Genomic DNA, 13,639 nt, shown 5'->3' on the forward strand with positions numbered 1-13,639 from the left:
GGATGAGCAAACAGAAAGTTAACAGGGTTTTTTTATGAAGGGTCACAGGGTGACCGTCCCTCCCACAACTTCTGGCTTGGTGGTTTAGACGTTACAAAGAAGAGATTAAAAAGACCAAACAAGCCCCAGTCTTAACCCTGTGGTTATAATAATTATCAGAATATAGACATTCATTACCCTTCTAAACTTCTATTAATAAAACATAATACAGTATAATTATACGTATAGTGGTCATGTTAATATTTGCGAAAAGCCAACTATATAATACGCATTTATAACAGTCTTGGTGTGCCCCACACACCTCTCAGACTGATGAGCTTTGACCACAGGCAGCACAGAGGAGCTCCTGCATCTGCACACAAACACACGATACAAGAAAGAAACCCTCGGAGAAGAAATGCTGAGACAAAGCTGCACCTCCACTGCTGCAGGTTGGTTTTGCTGTGTGATCACCATGATGACTTCATTGCTGCTGCTGCTCGCTTATTAACACGGCTCTGTCAGCTCCTAACACCTTCAGCTCGACTGTGAGAAGAGAATCAGAGGAGTGCTCCTTAATTCCCTTCAGACTGAGCCAGCCAGGCAGCTGATTTACCCTGCCTGGGACAGGAGCTCAAAGCTGGGAGGCAGTGGCCAGCCCTAAGGAGGTGACCCCTCCTGCCTGGGGAGATCTGGCAGACCCAGCAATCCCCTTTGGGAGGTCTGAGTTTGCCACGATCTCCCAGCAGCTAGGACATCTTCATTCAGAGCCCCAGCAGCCTCAGGTTTGCTCTTGTTCAGGTCCTACAGCAGAGGAGGGAGAAGATGCCCTTCTCAGCGCGCCAGCAGCAATACATATCTTACTACACAGAATCCATGCAAAGAACAGGATCAGAAACAGCAGCACTGCCCCACACACAAATGCATGGCTTATAGCAGCAGTGGCAGAAATAAGAGGAAATAATCAGCACTGCTCTGATTTTAATATGCAAGTCCCCATCCACACTGAAAGGGGAAGATGATGTGCAAAAATAACCAATAACCCACTAGAGTTTTACTTAAGAAGACTAAAAATATCTGGTTATCTGGATGAGTTAGCAAAAATTGTGGCGATCTGAATCAAGAGAATATCATGAAGGCAAGAAAAGCTGCCTTTAAGACCAATAGTTTAATTGAACTGAAATCTCTTATATCCATGATGCACCCTCCCCTTGACACCCACACTCCCCAGTCCATGAATTATGGAGTGGATCCTTCACATGACATTTGAGAGATGCAGCCTTCTTGTCAATGACAAATCCATATTATTTCTTCCTGAAAATAAAGACTAAAATTAAAAAGGCTTCTTAACAATGAAGTCACCAGGGAACAAAGGCTTTTGTCTCTAATTGCTCAGGGTGCTCAGAAGATAGAAGTGAATAGTCAGTCATACTCCCTCATCTACCAGCTTGAGCTTTCCTCACTGTTCTCAAGAACAACTCAGCTGAGAACAAAATGCCAGCTTTAGGGATGGCATTTCAAATATGGATGGCATCTGACACCCATGAGCTAATGCCCTGCCCAGTGTCACAGCACAGTGATCAGCTCAGAACAGGATGATAACACCAAAGGGTCGGGATTTTCCAAACTTCCTCCTCTTCAAAACAGACCTGCTGTACAGTGGAAGTCTCAATTTTCTAAAGACCTCTCCTTTGGACACCTTGCTTTCAAGGAATGCATTTGACACAGCAGGACCATAGCCCTAGTAAGTTACAGGAAAAAGAGCAAACAATTAAAACCTAATTCTGATAACTCAGCACACATGGGCTGGCCTCTGCACAAGTGAAAATGCAGCTTTCAGAATCACACGCTTTCTCTCCTCATCTAAATAGAAACCAGCTTGTCAGGTGACAAGCAAAATGCAGAGTATTCACCCATCTCCTGCAATACAACCACAGGGTGCTGCCTGTCCCCTTCCTCAAACAAGGCTCGAGAGCCAGGAGAATTTCCCCTCCTTTCTTTAAAACGCAGAGAAACCACAAAAATATTTACAAATAAAGAAGACTAAATGGAATTAGAAATGTGCTACCGTATGTTATTGTTCCCATTTATATTATTTTGGTGCCCTCTGCTCCTTAAACATGAAATAAAACAGCAATGTAGAACATTCAGTGCTGTTTTGCTGTGCAAATACCCTTTTTGTTCTCTGCCCACGGCAAAGGTAGGTGAATAGCCTCGACTCTCATCACTTCTATTACACGAGCCCTGTGTTGTGCTCAGAGCTGGGTGAGAGCTGACCCAAACACATACAGAACTCGGTGAGAGCTGACACAAACACACACAGCTGGAGGCAGCCAGCAGCACCTACACTTGACTCACCCCCAGCACAGGCAGAGGGGACAGCACAGCACAGGGGATGCAGGCCAGCAGGCAGGGGCAGCCTGTGCTGCAGCTCAGTCTGTCTGGGCAGCATGTTTCATCTCTGCACAGGAGAGTGCACCGACTCGTCCCTCTGCCTCTTGGGCTTCCCTGACAATTGTAAAACTCAGGTGCAGTGAGAAGGCTGGGAGCCTGAACCACCAAGTTTTACTGTGTGTGTCAGCAGCTCCCGCCTGCTGCGACCCTCAGCAGAGGATCAGTTCCTCTGGACCTTTACAAAGACAAAGGTGCAGCTTGGCCATTTCAGTTTGTGCTGTTGTGGCCACTTGTTGACCTTGTTCATGCAGGGATTAGCTCATTTCCCTTGGCAGCCCTCCTGCAGGAGCAGAGACACTCTCTCCTCTTGCAGGCACAGCCAGAGGCACTCGGGGACCGGGCAGTGTTGACATAGGAAGCCTACAGCAAAAACTGAAAACAAAACAAAACCCACGCCCCAGCCCTTCCAGCCGCCTCCTCACAAATGCTTTGCCTTCCTAAGGCAGTTACCAGCAGTCTTCAGAGATGTTTTCCAGATGTTATGCTGGGTGCTGAGCTGACTCCCTGTGTATCAAGAATCATCCCTGGCATGGCTGCCTACCAGCCCTTCCTCAGCACCCACAGATCCCTCCTTCTCTTTTTGGCTCTGTGGCTAGCTGAACAAACCCACTTTCCTACATCTCTCAGAAGCCCCCTAAATCTCCCAACCCACTTCCATCAGGTTTTCCCCTGATCCTCCAGCCCAGGCACAACTCTGCCCTTGGCCATGGCAAGGACAGCAGCCCCTGTGCCCTGGGGCTGCCAGGAGCATCCATCCCCCTGTGCCCCATGAGGGCAGCCAGCAGTTCCCAGCAGCAAAGCAGCCCTGCAGAAAGCCCAGCAGAGTGAGATCCCAGCCAGGCCAGGGAGCTGGGACTGCACAGACAGCATCTCTCTGCTGCTTGAGCCAGCAAAACATGTGCCCGAGGGGATTTACAGAATGAATGTAATGTGACGTAAGGGGGTGATGTTTTCAGGCTCTTTAGGAAACTCCAGCCACGTGCCACATTACCCTGAAATCTCCCCATAATTCAACATGCATCATTTCTCTTTCTTATTTTATGTTATGCATTTGCAATGCACCGAACTGGAATATAAATAAAATAAATTACAATAGCATCATGGCAACAATAGACTAACATTTCAGAGCAAAAAATCTGGGGTTTTTTTTAACATACCTTTTTTTAGGAAAGTTGGCCAACATGTGCAGAAAGAGACCCCAAAATGTCATCTGTAACAAGTGAACTACAAAGAGTACAATACATGCAGGAGAAATTTCTGAAATTCTCCATGAAAAAATAACTTTAGAAAGCTATTGAAGTGATAAGGTCGGGGGTATATAAATGTCGTCATAATTTCTCTGTATATATTTACATCCTATTTCTCTTAAAGTCTGCCCCATACCTCTAGGAATACCCTAAAAATAGCAACTTTGGGGAAGTCATCCATTCTGACCAGCACAACACTAGTACAGAAATCTCATCTCACTTTCAATTAATGTAAATGCCTGGGAATAGTCCAAACAGATGTGGCAGGGTGACAGACTCCATGAAATCTCTGTGTCTATGAATGGTTTCTTTTTCACATCACAGACTGCAACACCTCCAGTGAACAGGCACAGAGCTCATCCCCAGGGAATGTTGCTCTGCATCCTTCAGTGCTCCAGCATGGAGAAAATGCTCTTTCTGGCCTCCTTGCTCTGGCAATGACCCTGTCTGGAGGAGCTGCTTTCAGATGATACCACAATGCTCCATGAACTGCAGCACTGGCTATGTTGGCCTGGAAAATGAGGGGTTTTCTCAGAGACAGAACAAAGCTCCCCAAGATCAGCTCTTGGGGGGAAAATTCTCTTTCATTTCAATCTCTGAAAGGAATCTGAAAAATATATGAAAGACATCTGAAAATCTGATTGTTTTCTGGGCTTTTCCTAGGTTTAGAAACAACACCAGAAACTCTTCTTACTTTTTTTTAAATTTTCACTTTCAAACGTCCTGGTTTCCAAATTTATTCCATGCAGCTGCATTTCTTTCCTTCTCCAAGGAAGCTGTGCAGATGAACCACTCAGCCTCACCGGCTCTTCTGCTGACACCTAGAAAACCTCTTCTCAGCCAGAAAATCCACAGCCCCTTGCTCCCATCTACTCAGAGAGTGAAGGCTCCCTGCCCTGATAAAGGTGAGGGACTGAGGGTGTCCCCAGTCCTAGAGCAGCTCCCTGAGCACCAGCCACAGCACTGCTCCTACCTGGAGCAATTCCCAAAACCCTTTCTGGCACTGTGACCCCAGAGCACACAAGGATCCCAGCAGTGTGAGTGTCCCAGCCCTGCACCAGAGTGAAGCACCGACAAAACACAAACAGTTACGAAACAGCGGCTTCCCAGAGCTTCCCCTTCCAGCTTCATTTGCATGACTAACTTTCCACAATTAATACTGGTATTTCAATTAGCACTGAAACTCCGAGGAGTTGCAACACGTGTGAGACGTGTCACAGAGGATTATGGTATAAACATGACGCTCTTGGGGGCTGCAGAGGGGTGCCCACAGACTGGAGGGGTTTGTCACTTGATGGAGACCAGGACATTGCCCAACCACGTCCAGGAAAAGCCTGGTTTTAAGGTGATCAAAACTCAACAAGGAAAATTCCTATAGCTTGTTTGGGAGTACAAATTAATTTGGATTAAAACAGAGTTTCGTTTACAAACAGCAGCAGCTATTTCTAAGCAATCTCAGCACTGAACACTTTGTCCCTAAATGCTGGGTGTGCCCTTCTGCTCCTGCAGTGAGCAGTGTCTTGTGTCTGAAGGAAATGCTGCCCGGGCAGCACGATCCCACCCTGCACAGCAGAGACCACAGAAAGGGATGGAGAGGAATTCAGTCAGCAGCAGCCTATACAGCACATTGATAGAGATCAGGACTTCCTGCAGTCCCATATTGTCCACTGTTCATGAAAGTTGATATGTGCACTTCAAAAAAAAAGAAAAGTTTAGGTGAAGGAGCTGAGTGGTTAGTCAGATCAAGTACATGTTTCAACTGGTTTAGGATAATACTGAAGGATATACGGTGATACCCTATGGCTTAGTTTATCAAAACCACAAAGGAATCAGGATCCCCTCTTCCTGCATATCCAGTATTTGCCATGACTGATGATGCACAAACTTGTTGCTCCAAACTGCCTGGAACGGAGCTAGCCAGGGTCCTCCTCTGGTGTGTGAGCACAGGGGGCTGTAACCAGATATGCTGCCAGCTGCCACGGGGACAGCATTCACCTGGCTTTGCTCAGAGTGTGCACAATCACATGGGAAGGACCAGGTTCCATCCTGCCTTCAGTGGGAGCAGAACACAGCAGCAGCAGCCAGTGGTAAGGTAATTTCCTCAGGATAGTGCTGGGAATGGCGTAGAGCTGTCCCAAGACCAACACTCCTTCCCTCACACTCTCTCACAGGGGAAGTCCAAGCCTTCAGTTTGCTTATAAAATCTCACTTATCCAACTCCTTTGGTTTAAAGAACAGATTGCAAGTGGTGGAAAACTCTCCTCAGGGCAAGCCTGGACAAGCTGGGATAGACAAGCATCCTCCTCTAGGAGCTCTTCCCAGGCAAGGATTAAGATGATGGTGCAAGTGTTGCCCAGTAACTTAAGTCTCTCTGCAGCTCTACTACTGGCTAATGTCATCAAATATTTAAATGACAGCAGGAAAAGGGCAGGGGGGTCTCACCTGGGCAGGACAGGACAGCCTGTCACCAACCAAACAGGTGGGAGTGAACCGTGGGATGGGACTGACCCATGGGATGGGGGTGTCCCGTGGGATTGGGGGTGTCACACCCATCCCTGAGCAGCTGATCCCGCAGCACATCCAGAGGCACTGAGCCAGCACCAGGCTGAGATGAGATGCCCAGCACCTTGCCTTGCTTTTGGTCTGCCAACTGCTTTCTGAGTGAGCTGCCAGGCTGGCTCTTTCTGTGGCAGCAGGGACACTGTGTCACAGCACTGCCCAGCTGCCCCCAAAGCCACTGCCAGTCTCCCCCATGGGGCCAGAACCCAGAGCAGAAACACAGACACCAACTCCCAAAACCCAGCTCCAATCCAAGGGCTCCTTCCCAGGGGCCATGGACACAGCAAGTCACCCCCAGGAGCAAGCATTGATGTCCCCAGGCTTCACAGATAGAGGTCACAAAGGACCCTTGAAGTAAAACTGGGGAACATCAGGATGACTTTACTCGGTCCAACACTGGCAGCCAGGTGTGGTTGCCTAGGTCAGGGTTAAATATAAGGTGAGTGCACAGTGGTGCTTACTCCCAACACCTTTCCCTCATCCTCATTTAAAGAAACAGCAAACTAAAGGTTGCATAGTGGTATTTAGTAACATAGTGGGATTTAGTGAAGCCTGTGGGATTTTTCAGGCCCTTCCTGAGCTCATATAATCTTTTAACCTCTGCAGTATCCTGTGGTAAGGAGTCCCACAGCTTAACTGTCTGTGAAAAAGAGCCTCCACTCCTTTTAGTGGACAGAGAGGAGAGGCCCCTTTTACAGGGAAATTAAGAAAGTGAGACCAAAAGACAACAGCAAAGTAGAAAAGGAGAGGGAAGGGAAAAGGAGTATGTAGAGAAACAAATGGGAAAAAAAAACATTAGCTTAGAGGAGCACACAAGAAAGTGTACAGACTTATTCATAATTCAAACCTTAAACTTTCTAACAGAAGTGACATAAATAGGCTAGAGAGCAAGAAGAGTTACAAGCTGTTTCTGTGTTCTTGCCCTCCCCCCTTTAAATTTCCAAGTACAAATGAAAAACCTTTTTATAACAAAGCACTCCCCAGTTTGTCACTTGAATGGTTCCCATGACTCTTTCTTAGACAATAAACCCTACTAGAGTCAAATATTTCTGAAGATCTGGCTTTGTCAACAAGTTAACTGGTTTGGGCTAGAAAGCAGATATCATCTATTCAATGTTTTATGGTCCCCAGCACAGAACCATTGTGCTGGTCATATCCAAGTTCCTGCTGCCTTCATCACTCCTCCATTAGCCAGGGCTGGGAACTCTATTCTGGGATAGCAGAGGCAACACTTCATGTATCTCATCCTAAACTTGTTAACATGCTCAGTCACAGTGAGCTGATGTATTTCCCAGATAAAATACAATGTATGACTGAAAAGGGAACTTTCTGTCCCTTACAGTGCTTGCTTTCAGGCTTTGGAACCCAGCTCCTGTTTCAGTGCTTTTGAAGCTTTCCCTCTGCCATTGCTTCCATGCTGGAGCATCCCCTGTGAATTTATTCCGGAATTTATTTCATATTGGCAGAAAATATTTATACCAAAACCATGAAAATCTCTCATGTGTCTTGTGTCTAAGCATCTTAAGGCTCATCTACAAGGCAAATGGGTTATACAGTGTCATGCTATTATAAAGAAGTTATACATATGTAAATCCCTAGGCACTTTTGAAAAGTTCTCCCCTTTTCAGCCTCCTCTCACATCACAAAACTCCAGGCACAACTGTGGTTAAGTTTGTTCATGTGCAACTTTGAGCCTTTTAAGGCTACTGAAATCCCCTGAAATATTTATGTGGCTCAAGTGTTACTCAGAACAATTATTCACTGTGTTTCCTCCCTAATCAACATTTTCAATAGGGAAAAACAGTTCGCATTACAGAGATCTATAACCATGGAAATTTATGAGGTATACGTGTACTGGCAAAGAAAATAATAAATCCTCTGAGGGTATTTCATCTGCCAGCATTCCAGCAAGATGCAGTTGGCAGGGTACAGAGTCAGAAACCCTCAAAAATAACTTGATCCTCACACCAGTTCTGTGAGGCACCCAGAGACCCCAGATGCCCTTTTGGACAGACAAGGCTCCACTTTCTGGTTATCCCAAACCACAGACCACGTCCCAGTCTCACTGCCTGACACTTTCTGTTCATGTTTTTTAGCATCCCAGGCTAATACTTGAGTCTATTTCAAATGGATCACTCAGAAATAAATGAAACAAAAGGTTTGTGACTGAGACAGAATCATGAACCTACATCAATATCAATTAATGACCAAAAGATACAAAATTGACTGAAATAATTTAAGAAACAGAAAATGCTCTGCATCTGATGGGATGACAGACCTACATTTTAATGGAGAAACTTCTATATATAAAACTATATATATATTTAAAGATTACTGGCCCACTTACCAATTGCATTTCTGTGGGGTTTTCTTTTCCCTCAACACAATTTCCAGTATATCCCACTATGCTGTGCACAAGTCTGTGCTTGTGACCCCGAGTCCCCTCTCAGTGTCCTCATGCGCCAGCAGGAGCTAAGTTCTCCATTAACACTGTAAAACTAATGGTTACCTCCTAACTCTCCAGCTGAAATTGCCTTAATTTAACTGAGGTCTACAGGATAAGAACTACATAAATACACATGTTCCACACATCTGTTTTTTCTTATGTAACCAAACAACTCACGGAGCAGAGAATATGTAAGCAAACATAGATAACCAAACTCCTTGTCCGAACAGAAAATGTTGCATTTTGCCTCACGGACCTGCTCAATCCTGACAGCACAGCTATCCCCACTGCCAGCTGCTGCTTTACAGAGCTCTGTGTGATGTGCTGCAGTGACGGGCAGTTCCTACAGTGCAGTCACTCCTGTGATGCCTCCAGAGCACATCCCACAGCTCACAGCCTGCAGAGCTGCTCCAGGGACACCAATAACACACCAAGAAACACCCCAAATCCTCTGGTAACTGCGTGTGGTACAAACCCTCCATCACATCCTCTCACATGGCAGCTTGGAAAACACCACCAAGGATGCACTTGAGGCTTCTGGGACAAAAAAGTTCCTTTTAAGTGTCATCGGTGCATACAGCACCCCTCTACAGCCAGCCTGCTGCAGGGAACACATGGTTCAGGGCCAGCTAATGAGCAAATGGACCTGTGGGGAGTGTGGCTGCCCTCCCTGATTATCCCGGGTGCACAGACCAGTCTTTCTGGCTCAGCACATCCACCCTGTGCTCGCAGGCAGCCCAATGGCAAAGGGAGTCAGTCCTATTGTGCTGTGGTGCCTGCAAAACCGCAGCGCCAGCACGGGCACGCGTGCGGGCTCCATTTCGTGTCCTCTTACACATCAACAAAACTATTTACTGAGCTGTGATTTCCAGAGCCACGGCCCCAGGGCTGTGCTGAACAGGACAGAGCTGTCCAGAACCACGGGCACTGTTGCTGTTATTTGTGGCTGCTGTGTCAGAGCTCAAAAGCCAACACAGACTACAGCAACAAGGGAATGGGCAGCTCAAGCTTTTCAGGCAAGGCAAAAATCAAGTGTTGGAGTTGAAAATAAGCAGGCAAACCTTGAGGCACATCCATTCTTCAGGTATAAAACTAAGCCTCCATATAGAAGCACATGTTTAATAGAAAACTGTACTGTTGTGTTAGAGCAATCACTACCCCAAAAACCTGCATCTGCTTCATCTGCAATCACAGAGGGAACAGGACACGCAAACAGAGCAAACATTGCACACAGGAACAGCAGTGAATGCCTTTATGAAAGATTGTTTTGATTCAATTTACTTGTTTAGCCACCTGCTATTAGCCCCATGACCTTACAAAGCTGGGCCAGACCCACTACCAAGAGAGATGTGAGATCAGTGAAAAAACAAAGACAGGAATATATTTAACAGCACCCTTGTTATTTTCATCTAGAGCAATGTTTTGTGTGAGCCCTGGTGTTACACAGCTAAGAATCCTCAGGGTCTGCCTGCCTCAGGAGCAGCCCCAAGGCCAGAACAAGTCATGTCATGCACACACATCTCGTGGGTTCAGCCTGGTGCTGGTGGCCAGGAGATCCCAGACTGCACAGCTCCACATCACAGGCACCAGAGAGAGTTCCTCCCCAGCATCCCTGCCAGGGAAGAGGCAATGCAGCCACACTAAAATGTTTAAGAACAGATTGGATTAGAATCCCAGACCCCAACGGTACCAGTCTAGTGAGTGTCCAGCAAAACCACTTTTGTCCCCATGGGGCTGTGAGAAGTGCTGAGACAGCTCTGCACTACCTTTGCTCCTTAGTTAATTCTCTGGGATGTTTTTTAGGTGAGGTTTGTCTACCTGAAAAGCCTGAGGGATGGAAGGGAAGGTGAGCATGTGAAAAAAGGATGGTGGAGACAGCAGCATGGTGACATCATGATGCTGGGATGCTGCTGGCAGTGCCTGGGCAGCAGCTCTGCCAGACTCAGCCTGGACTGGGCTCCAGCAGTGAGTTTCTGTCCTGAAGTCCCTGCTGCTGTGGGTAAAAGACACTACAGTGTATCACACATCCCCAGGGACAGAGATCATTTTTGTCTAAGCCTGGTACAGGGAGAAAAGTAAAAATCAATGTAAAAAAATAATGTATGAGAAAACTGTGAGACTGCACAAATACTTATTAAGGTACTCTTTCTACTCCTGGTGTCTTAAACATTGTTGAGAATAATTTCTAGGACTGACACAGTTCTCAGGATAGAGAAAAAACACCCTTCTGCATAGGAAAAAAAAAAGAAAGAACATGCTTATTCAGAAACTGAGACCTGTGTAAGATTCAAACACTTTCTGGAACACCATATAACAGAAAATCAATATTCACTCTATTTACTGTTTCCCCTACCAGTAAAACGAAAACCTCACAGCTTTAAATAGTTTGAAATAACTTTAAGAACTCCTCCTACCAGTCTCCATTATAAAGAGGCTCCATGAAAAGGCTATCACGAATTTTCATAATTCTCATAATTCTCATGGCTAGATTTTCTTATTCTAAATATTGGAGAAAATAAAGTCACAGTCTTCACAGTTGAGTAAATTTTGCCTTTCCTGGCTGCGGTCAGCAGAGCTCCTGTTCTGGACCTGCCACTGCACAGACAGGCACTGCCTTGATGAGCTGGCTGAGAAGATCCAAATCGTGTATTTAATGTGTATTTAAACTCCAGTTACAGGTAGAAATTTTGTAAACAGGAAATTCATTGACGTTGCTTTCTGGCAGTTTCATTTACCCTTTTAAGTAATTGTCAAGAAGTTGCAATCACAACCATAACTTACTTTTATAAAGTAACTGATGTAGCTGAAAACAAGCAAATGCCTTTGACAGCCTCCTGAAATCATATCATGAGGGGAAAGCCAGCAGACAATAAGCACTGAGAAGGCAGGAGCTCAGAAAACAATATATTCCATTTCGCCAGAGGGCCTCCATCAGCGTGACTGGCTGTGCAATGTAAACAAACCAGACATTAAACCAGGACTGACATAAAAAAATTCCTCCCCCACTGGACAGGCAAGATTAGATGTTTATTTCCTGGACACAGTCTACTCTTAGTCTGGGCATTCTCTTAAATACCAAGTGGCAAAGAATTTGAAACCTCATGAAGAGCAGTGCTTCTGGAAAACTTTGAAGATGCAGAGTTTGTGCCTGGAGGAACTCAGTGGGATTCATGGCAGAGAATTCACCATCCCTCCCACCCTGCCCAAAACCAGCACTGGGAAGACAAGGTGAACACCAGCTGCTGAATGGGCTGCAAACCTCCTTATCCCAACAGCCAACTGCTAAACAGTCTTTTGGAAGCAGAGGCTCCCATTCCAATTCCCAGCAATTTTATATTTTGGTTTATTGTCAGTCACCCAGAGCTGCAATTGCAGCAGTGAGTTTGCACTGGCAGCCTGTCCTCCACCATGGGACAAGTCCACCACGGCTGATGTGACAAGTGGCTGAGCAGGACAGACCCTTTGCCAGAGGCTCTGGCAGGGTGGTGTGGGAGCTCTGGCCACCCTCCTCTGAGGCCTCATGGCTGCAGCACCATCAGTGCCCCATCCAGCCTGGCTTCCCACCCAGCTCTCCAAAAACACTGGCACTCCCCAGTTTTGGCCCATGAGCTCCCACTTGGAGCAACACCAGCACACACTTTGCTTCTATGCTCAGGACCAGCCTTAATGCTCTTAATGCTCCGCCACTTCCCCAGTCATGTGCTGCTCATGAGGCATGGCAAAGGACCAGCAAGGTTTAATATTCCAGAGAAACCACCAGGTCAAGGTTCTCCGTTTTCCTCGGTCCCGCACAAAGCACTCTGTGATCGGATCAGGCACGGAGCCATGGGGCTGAGGAGCACATGGGGCACACAGGCCCCACTTGCTTTTTCCAGAGAGAGGTAATAGAGCCCTCCCTTGCAGTTCACAACCCCCCAGGGATTTAACTGCAGGTTGTTTTGTTCTCTCTGTGCCTTCACCCCTCTGCTGTCTGATCGCAGGGAGGCTGCAGCTCAAACCCAGGTTTGCCTTCCCAGACCCCAGTGCTGGGCAAGAAGTGTTGTCGCAGGCCACCAATTACTGCCTGAACAGCTGGGCAAGCACCCAAAAGTCAAACTCATAATTGCTGTCCTTGAAACACCCTAGTATTTAAACATCACTTGAGACCTTGACCCTATCACCAGCTCCTTCCTGCAGAAATACACAACTCAAGGTGAGCAGAGCCTAACACTCACATCCACAGGGTCAAAAATTTAATGTTCATTTTCTTTAGACTTCTATTCCATTTCCAAATTGCATTAATAATGCAAGAACCTCAATGGGCACGTCATTACGCCCAAGACAATCGTTATTTTTTTAAAGATTTGATAGGTTACTTTGTTTTATATATATATCTATCTATATTTTAAATCAACCCAATTAAAAAAAAAAAAAGGCCATCGCAGTGAGGTCAGGCTCCCGGGCAGCACCACGCTGCCCCCGGGCACTACAGCCAAGCCGGGGCAGATGCGATTTGACTCACATGGTATTTTACAGCTTCCCTCGAGGGGGGGCAAACAACAGAAACGCCACTTTAGTGCGCTCCACATGCCCCAAAAATGACAGAAACGAAAGCTAAGTGTCTTCCTGCACGATGCAGAGACAAAAGAAAGCGGCGGTTCGGTTCCTCTCCCGGCTGCCGCCGAGGCGGGGACAAGCGCTCCGAGGTGTCACCTCCTGTCACAGGGGATCCCATCTCTGCATCTCCTGCACCTCAGCCTTTTCCTTAGCCACTAGCTGAGGAGGGGGAAAAAAGCAAGATCTCGGTAGAGAGCGATCTCGCTTCTCCTGCTCGTTTACAGGAGCCGAGAGGCGTGTGTTTGTTCCGGAGAAGGGGAGGCAGCGAGGAGCGATGGCGAGCAGGGCACAGCGCCCAGGGCTCATCCATCGGGCTCCTTCACGGCAGCCACGGACACGGGAGAAGGAGAAGGAGAGC

The sequence above is a fragment of the Sylvia atricapilla genome, chromosome 15, assembly GCF_009819655.1.
Source record: "Sylvia atricapilla isolate bSylAtr1 chromosome 15, bSylAtr1.pri, whole genome shotgun sequence".
Taxonomy (NCBI): domain Eukaryota; kingdom Metazoa; phylum Chordata; class Aves; order Passeriformes; family Sylviidae; genus Sylvia; species Sylvia atricapilla.